Source organism: Nematolebias whitei, chromosome 12, assembly GCF_014905685.2.
Source record: "Nematolebias whitei isolate Nwh7 chromosome 12, NemWhi1, whole genome shotgun sequence".
Lineage (NCBI taxonomy): Eukaryota > Metazoa > Chordata > Actinopteri > Cyprinodontiformes > Rivulidae > Nematolebias > Nematolebias whitei.
In genome coordinates this window covers 43330065-43339597 of record NC_056509.1, presented here as the reverse complement: position 1 = coordinate 43339597, position 9533 = coordinate 43330065, and the positions used below count along the sequence as shown (strand labels likewise).

Genomic DNA, 9533 nt, shown 5'->3' with positions numbered 1-9533 from the left:
GGAGGGCCACATCTGATTGGATGATAGAAAAACGGGCGTGTCCGGAGGGCTACATCTGATTGGACGATAGAAAAATGGGCGTGTATTGAGGGCCACATCTGATTGGACGATAGAAAAACGGGCGTGTCCGGAGGGCCACATCTGATTGGACGATAGAAATACGGGCTTGTCCGGAGGGCCACATCTGATTGGACGATAGAAAAACAGGCGTGTCCGGAGGGCCACATCTGATTGTACGATAGAAAAACGGGCGTGTCTGGAGGGCCACATATGATTGGACAAAAAAAAAAAGATTGAACAAAAAAAGTTGTTTGTGTTAACCACAGACATATTATGTCTATGGTGTAACCAGTTCAACATTGGCGGCGTCTCGGTTCGACATTAGCAGCCTCTCCATAACTTCTCTTTCCGCCTCTCTTAAGACAGAACTTCCGGTTACATTTCAAAATAAGAGCAACATAACTGGGTAGTGGGGAGGGCTAAATGTTTGGTTTTGAATACCTAGCCCTTACATTAAAAAACAAAATCCATTTTGGTTGTTGAAAAATGTGAAAATATTTACAATTGATTCATAAAGAAAGAAAAATAAAGTAACCAAATATTAATGATACTTAAACTGGCTTTGGGACAAAGGATGTTTCCTTTAACTTCACATGTTCTTGTTCAACCTGCAGTCACTGCAGATGAGTGATTGTCAGTTTCTGTCAGATTTCTGCAGCTGGAGCAGGTAGTCTGTTTACTGGTTAACTTCCTCAGCTGGCTCACATTTTAAGGGTCAACCCTACTCCGTGTTTCAGCTGCTTTCATAGATCAGATCTCACAGAAGAACTTGTAAAGAGCAAATTTTGTTTTTAGCTTTTGTTTTGGGCCGTTATCTCGTTACAGGACTCATGATCTTTAATTGAGACCAGACTTTTTGACAAATGGGAGCAGGTTTCGCTTCAGATTTTTTTTTTCATTTAGCCTTTATTTATACAGGTAGTCTCATTGAGCCACGAGAACTCATTTTCATTGTACCCAGCCCACACTCACGCCAACCTGTGTCAGGTGCAGCATACAACCAAGAACACAAGAGAATCTTCTTGTGTTTGACAGTAGATTTAACGCTGGTTCTTAGAAACCTTCAGTTTTAAAAAAGAGCTGACGTAACTTAACTAAAGGGCAGCAAATACAGCTAGCCAGTGTTTGCCCCCCACAAACGCCTCTTCTCCAGAAACGCCCACTTTTGGTCTCAGAGAACCATCTCAGTTTAACCTGCAGTATGGGCTGCACAAATGTGCAGCAGATGCTACATAATTTGAAATAATTTATTTTAAATAAAAATTCCATGCTGATCGTGCGGCTCGTCCATCAATGAGCCAGTTGGGTGTCATGTCCAATCTTATTATGAAAAACTGCGATAGAGCGAGTCCACGATAAACGAACCGCGAAGTAGCGCGGGACTACTGTACAGACTTAATGGGCTAAAGCCACAAAAATGAACAAGTTGTAAAACAACTCTGTGTCTCTTTAAATACCGTGTCATTTTGTTTGTCACTCGTCCGTGCATTTTGTCTTTGTCATGTTTGTTTTTTCCTTCGAGTTCTCCACGAGTTTTTCACGTGAATATTTTTGCTGCCTCGTCAGCTTTTTGTTTTGCCTTTGTTAAAACAAATTAGATCTCTTTATATTCGAGCCTTTTTGAGTTTTGGTTGTTGCATTTGGGTTAAATATCTGCACCAATCATGATACTTTTTGGTTGTTTTATAGACTACGAGTTTGAAAACAAAATTGGTTCTTTAGGCTTCTTGATCTAATAAAAGTGACTGTGTAAAAGCTTGAGTAAAATCTTTGAAACAATATTCAGCACAGTGTTTTAAGCTACACATCCAGAGTCTTTGTAGCCAAATAATATTATGACCCTGACGAGGTCAACAAATTAAACTATTATTTCTGTGTATTCTGCATGAACGGCTGCATGCAAAGTGTTTGATGGTGGGGCACAATGGGCTCAGTTACACAGAAACAACATGAAGAGACGGAGGAGAAAAGAATGGGGGGGGGGGGGGCAGAATGATGACAAGAGAAAATATCTAGAGCCTGAAATCTGAACCCCAACGAGACACGATGAAACCGACTCATCTAAAGAAGTAGAGAATAATTAATTAATTAAAACTTACTACAAATTACAGGAAGTTTCTTTATTAATATCATTTGAATTTGTGAAGGTTGTACAGCTTAAAAAGAGAAACGTAAATGAAAAACAAGTTAAAATTTAGGTATTTTGTGCAATTCATAATCAAAAGCTACTAGCTTTAAAAGTAAAACCTGAGTCAAAAAATGTTCTTGTGGCTCTTTAAATACTCGTATCATCAATAAAGACTCCACCAATAAGAGGCTTCGCTTCCAACCACACAGGAATAATTTGACTCGGGTCAGACTCCAGCTGAGCTGAGGGAGGACTGGGGGAAGACAAACTATTTTTAAAAATGGTTGCTGATGGAAATTAGCCCGTAGAACCCCCAGGGCCCAGCAGCACCAACAAAAGATTGGTTTCCCTGGAGAAAAGACCTGAGCACTTGAGGAGGGGAAAAATGCAACGCACGCGCACACACACACACATAAACACAGACAAAATATGTCATGAAAATTGATTTAAACTTGATACATAAATAAAATTGACTCCGACATTGACAATAACGTCTACCAAAGATTATTATTCATTAAATTTCAGACAACTGGAAAGTTAACAATGATTGATTCTGCATTAGTTCTTAAATGCGTGATCTTCTGGAAAATTGACATGATGCGACCTGTCAATCAATCTGGTATGCTCGTCAGCAACTGACCAATCGGTGATTGCACTATGTCCTGGAGCGAAACGCTCCTTACCTGCAGGAGCTGCACCTCCTTTTCCTCCGACAACATTGTCAGAATTTTGCACAACGCTTTGTGGTCATAGAGATTTTGTTAAAAATCATTGAAAAAAAAAGTTAAATGTTGTCAGTGGGGAACATGCAATTCAGACAGTGTTATCCTGAGCGTTTAGAGGCTGGAATCATTTATTCTCTTTCCAAAACCTAAACAAAGTCTTTAAAAATGTACAAGATGGATAAAGGATGGTGGCCAACCGCAGAAACGGCTGAATACAACAACGATTGACGGGAACTAACACATGTTCGTCTGTACGAAGGTAATTGCAAGGAAATCCTCCATTTCCTGTCATAATCACATTGTATGTTTAACAGTTAAATTAAAGGTTAATGCTTAAAACTGGCTGAGCTTTGTTTGTTTTTTAACGTAGTTGTTACAACTTCTGGTTGTATAAGTTCAGTCTTTGTTTGCTACGATCAGTTAACACTAAACTGATTTTGTACAAAAGCATTTAATAAGTTATGCAATTTAAAATTTACGCTCTGTGAACATACCGAAGGAAAAAAGTGTCTCACTAAATGCCTCGGGTAACGCCGTGAGCTTCACTCCCTCAGCCATTACAGCCATTTTGTTTGTGTCGGAGGTTAGCTCACCTTACCGTAGCTTTGTGTAAATTGCTCTCTGGTTCAGATATTTTGCACTGAATTAGGCAAAGGGGTGGCACAGAGGTGAAGTGAGTAAAGCTATCGCCTCTCGTGAGAAGGTCACAGGTTCGTCTCCTAGCCTTTCTGGGTAGAGTTTGCATGTTCTCATGATGTATGCCTGGATTTTCTCCAGATACTCCAGTGTCCTCCCACAGACCACAATGCATGCATGTCAGGTCAACTGGTAACTCTAAATTGTCCCTACGTGTGAGTGTGAATGAGTTGTTTGTCTCCATGTGGCTCTGATGGACCTGCAACCTTTCTAGTTTGTCCCTCACCCGTTGCACAGTGACTGCTGGAGATAGGCACCAGTTCCCTGCAACCCAGGAAAGAAGAAGCAGGTAAAATAAAGGGATAGATGGATTAGTCCAAAATTAGAAATGGCCTCAACACAGATATTGAGTTTATTTTTCAGGGTCGGATGAGACCAAGAGAACTGAAAACCAGTGAAGTTACCTGTGTGTGTCCGAACACTTACATTTTATAACAACAAAATGTGTATCAAAACTTGTTCCTGATTCACTGAAAAGCCGTCTAGATTTAATTCAGTCAAGAAAGATATTCATTATGTCCGTTATCTTTACAGGATTCACTCCAATAAAACCTTGAAGGACCAAACTGAACAAACACTTTATTAATGTTTATCCACAATTATTTTTGCTGCATTACAGACACACAGTCACACACTTCCCACACACCCTGTGACCAGCAACACACACAGACTCACACAAATTGACAAAAGCCTTGCGCACAAATAGACGTGTGCAGTAAGTTCAAAAGGACAAACATCGAATTGACACAACTTAACACCCATATAAACAAAGAGACCCACCCTAACCGTCCTGCTCTGTGAATGCAGTTTTTTAACGAGGTGTTAATGAATAATAAACGAGGAGCTGGGAGGAGAACCACATCAAAATGTCTCACACACTGGTTCACATCAAACCAAACGAACAAAATACAGCTTACTACAAAAACTGCACACCAATTAACTGAACTACAGAAATTAATCTTTTTTTAAGTGCAGGACAGGAACAGCTAAAAAGAGCTGTTTCTGTCTGATCGCACTGGCTTTAATAAATGTTTGCACCATAAAACCTACAAGAAAACTACTTAAAAAAAATGTGATCAGCTTATGAATTAATTAAGTTTTAGTTTCCACAAAACATATTTTGTTTATTATTGCTCGCTGCTCGAAGGCAAAAAGGAGTATTTTTGCACATCTGTGACAATTTCTGTTGGTAAAATATCTAATGACCACTGTATGGTTAAAAAAAACAACTAAAGAAGTTATTGTTGGATGCACATCTACAACCGAGTGACTTTGGAGTCAGTCAAAATGATTTAATATGGCTGCCGCAGCCAACTGATTTTAAACTACAAAAATGGCTGTACCTCGGTCAGTTTAGGAGATCTTGACCTAAAATCTGGTGTGGTAGTAGCTGAAACTGATCCTCAACACTTCTTATTTTGTTATTAACTATATGGAGTAAAATCTGTCCGAATATTAGTAAAATATTTTATTAAGTACTTCACATATGAAGTAAAGAATGACGTTATTTTCAGAGTTTGACCAAAACAGCCACAACTCTGTCCATTCCCAACATAACAGAATCTTAGTCTAAAACTCCGGCATTGAAGTTAGCGGGTGATATGCATTCATTCATTCAACCTGCATTCCTTTACGGGATGTTATGTCTTTCATTCATTTACTGTTTATTGTTCAGGAACAAGTGTTGAGTTTTAAGAAATACTGTACTGAACAATATAATTGTGTTTATACTTCAGGTTACTTTCCAGTGCATGTCCACAGATGGACCTTTAGCAACACCGAGCATAAAACCGTTCAAATAAATGATGTGTAGGCGTCATCATTGTATGTTTACATACAATGATGAAACTGGCTCTCTGCATTTAACCCATCCACCCCCAGGTGGGGCAGTGGGCAGCTACTGAAAGCACCAGGGGAGCAATTGGGGATAGGGTGTCCTGCGCAGAGACACCACAAGATGTGCAATGACTGGGGATCGAACCTGGGACTTTGGGGTCCCGAGTCGGCTGCCCTGCCTCTGCCCCATCTCAGCCACCCAAAACAATAAAAACAGAACAAAATGTTACACTCATTAAGACGAGGCATGAAAAACAAAATAAAACCAATTACAACAACAAATCATAATGTTATAGTTAGACACGACAACAAAACTGCTATGGTCATTTTAAAATCTTGTTTTGTATTTTTATAGCTTTTTGTTCTTATGTGAAATGTGCTGCATAAAAAAGTTGCCAGTCAGTCTAGACCTCAGAGACATGAACTGTTGTCAGAAAACCAACAGAACGCGGACAAATTTAATAAAACCTCCGGTCTGCAATAAGAATAAATAGAAAAGTTCATAGGTATTTTGTTACTAAGCCTACATGTTTAAAGACAGTTTACTTTTGACAGAGTAGCTGCTGATATCCTCGGATGTCTGTTTCTGCGGCTGTGCAGGCTAGGTGTGTGTGTCTGTGTGTGTGTGTGTCTGTGTGTGTGTGTGTGTGTGTGTGTGTGTGTGTGTGTGTGTGTGTGTTGTTAAGTGAGAAGAGAGGAGGAGACAGCTGCTGACTCCTACTTGATCTGGGTAGTAATCGCCCAGGGGATGGACGGAGTGCACGGTGCAGTTGTGCGTGACAGCCAATATATGTGGGCCATGAGAGTGTGTGTGTGTGTGTATGTATATATGTATGTATGTATATGTGTGTGTCTGTGAGAGAAAGAGAGAGAGTGAGTGTGTGTACAGTGCAGCTATTTAAAAAGCCAGAACAAAACAAGCATCAGGCAAATTTACAGACTCTTGGAGATAAAAATAGACATAACGCACACACACACACACACACACACACCGAGTGATGTTTAACAAATTATGTCTGATGCTGGGGGGTTTATAGAGGAATATGAAGTTAGTGACTCACACACACACAATGTAGGAATGCATATTGCCCACTGCCTTTAATGTCTGAGTTTTAATCATTAAGCAGGAGCTCATGCAGTAAGATCAGTGTGTGCCGATGATGACGCTCAGCTACGACCTCAGATTTGAGCTCCATATCAGAAAAATGGAGCCATTTTTGTGTTGGCTGAGATAAATTAGCTGTGGTAGCCATCTTAAAATTGATAATACAGTTGCGATGTACACCCAACAATTACTTTGTACATTTCACTCAACTCTGTCTGGTTCAGGAGGTATTTTGCCAACGGACAAACGAGGCTGACGCCAACAGTTGGTGTCAGGTAAAAAAAAATGTTGGTTCAATGTGGGGGTGTGAATTAATCACAGCTACTGCCACAGCAAATTTTAGTTCAAGGTCTGAAGTTATAATCGTTGTGCTGGCCAGGATTTTTTAGCTGTGGCGGCCATCTTGAATGGGTTGTAAAAGTTAATTATTTGCAGATGTACATCTAATGATTACTTTGTGACAGCTTCATTAAAATCTGTGCAGTGTTTATTGATTAGGAGTTATTTTGCTACAGCCTAACAAACGCAATCAGACGCGTATTACTTCATCTTTTTTTTTATTTGGGACATTATTGTCAAAGTAGGTACATTATTTTAGCACATATTCCAATCATATTACTCTAATAACATCTCAATTAAAGTTACATATTTCTGTTAGGACTGCATTAAATTATTATTTATTGTCAGTCGCTAGAGGTGAATGGGCAAAAAGTTTTTTCTGATTACTCAGTCTGATTTTCTATCAAGTATCTGTCATCAATAATAAATTTATGTTGCAGAATGGCAGAAGAAGCACACTAAGCTTGTATTGGAACAACGTTAAATATGTTACCAGGTAAATACAACAAAGAAACAGTGCAAACCATTACAAAGTTACACCCATGATGTTGTAGAATAATTTAACATTTTATAACAGGAAATAATCCAGAAATCATCACATTCCAAGTGGAGGAGTTCACGTATCTCTGGGCTTTGTTCACGAGCGAGGAAAGAAAAGAGCGCGAGATTGACAGATGGATTGGTGCAGCGTCTGCAGTATTGTGGACGTAGTGCTGGTCCGTTGTGGTGAAGAGGGAGCTGAGCTTTAAGTAAAGCTCTCTGTTTACCAGTAGGTCTATTTTCCTACCCTCAACTATGGTCATGAACTCTGGGTAGTGACCGAAAGAATGAGATCGTGGATACAAGCGGTTGAAATGAGTTTCCTCCACAGCTGGACTCTCCCTTAGAGACAGAACTTCAGTTATCCGGGAGAGACTCGATGCAGAACCGCTGCTCCTCCACATCGAGAGGAGCCAGTTGAGGTGGTAGGGATGTTTCCTGGGCGCCTCCCTATAGGGAGGTGCTTCGGGCATGTCCGACTGGGAGGAGATGCCGGGGAAGACCCAGGACACACTGGGAACGCCTTGGGGTCCTCCGGGAAAAACTGGAAGAGGTGGCTGTGGAAAAAGATGTCTGGGCCTCCCTGCTCAGGCTGCTGCTCCCGAAACCCGACTTCAGAACATGCAGAAGATGATGGACGGATGGATGGCATCACATTCCTGGACCGAGCACACCCCATGCAGTGCAACAGCTACAAGGATCCTTTCTGAACACTGTAGAAGATCCAACATCTCAGAGATTTTCAGCAAAAGACAATGGAGGTGAAACATGGATTCACAGAACCTCAGGTTTGATACCCAGCTGCACAAATAACCTGCAGCAGCAGCCTGCAGGACGGATGATTTACATACGTCCAGATCACCATCATTCTGCGTTTTCATCAAAAATACAAGAGCAGACAAACAAATAACCGAACGTTACCGCAATCGGTCCTTTAACGCACGATCCGCATTTAGACACGCACCATCACTTCTCCCATATTTCGTCGCCGAAAGCACAAGATGCCTTTTTCAACACATCGACAGCCCAATTTTTACGTCAAAGTCATTAATTTTAGCCCCTATATTTAAAAGAATCATCCGTATTTTCCCAATACCTGTGAATAAAATTAAGATGTCATCGAGCAAATATCAAAAATAAGCGACTAAAGGCGAAATTTAACGGCTAGCTAGCTACACGAACGCTGCCGTCATGACAAACGTTTAATGGACGATTATTCGATATAAAAAATATGACTGGTGTAAAATCCTAATATTTTAGGAACAGTTAACTAATTAAAACGCTACCCACATAGTGACATTTTCATTTTTTGTCTTTTTTTTCCTGTTTCGTTTTTCCTCACCCTTTTCTTTACGGATTCCGACACCCTCCTCCTCCGGAGCTTGTCCGTTACCGAGCAGCAGCCGAGTGCGCGAGGACAGCTGGCACAGCGCGAGCCGCAGATGCTTCTTAGCCGACTGTCCGGCAGCAGCCAATAGAAACGCTCGAACCGGAGCAACGGAAAAGCGGACCAATCAGAGTGCAGATATGCATAGGGGCGGGGTTTACTGGCGCTCAGAAGAAAGGGGCGTGACCCTGCAGCCGTCGAAAAAGTGTTGCATTCAAATGCTTATGGACATATTTCGATTGAAACCCAATTTTCACTGATTCTAGTGCTAAAAATAAACAATAGTTTCAGACAGTTCCAGAATCGTGTTGTAAATCATACAAACTAATGAAAGTCAAACATAAAACCGTGTGCTTGTTATCCTGATGCATGCTCAATAATCCAGGTAGAAAAATCTAAAAAAGTTAAGTCTGGTCCTCTGGACATTCAAAAAACAAGGCTGGTTCAAAAAGGTATGCTTGTTAATATTTGCTAATTTCTTGACACATAATTTCACCAAACGTTCAAATTTATGAGCTCAAAATATCTTGCTTAATAGTTAAACTTTATTGTATTGTAAAGTTGTATTTAATTTAATGTTGATTGTGACTAAATTTAAACATGAGGAATGGTTTACTAAGAAAAAAACGTATTTATTATTATGCACATCCCCCCAAGAGAAATCAAAAATAAAAGAAGTCCAAACATTAGTTTTTGAGTTGAGTGACTTTAGAAACA

The 9533-nt window shown here is 40.2% G+C and overlaps 1 protein-coding gene across 1 annotated transcript in view; it reads right to left on the bottom strand.

Annotated features, from left to right (window-relative positions):
* Window positions 1–8843, bottom strand: part of LOC119418617 (dihydropyrimidinase-related protein 5) — a 63338-nt gene extending 54495 nt beyond the window's left edge. The window contains exon 1 of the mRNA XM_037685938.1: window positions 8772–8843. The gene's annotated coding sequence lies outside the window, so the exon portion shown is untranslated. The remainder of the gene's footprint in view (window positions 1–8771) is intronic.
* Window positions 8844–9533: the final 690 nt, after the last annotated feature.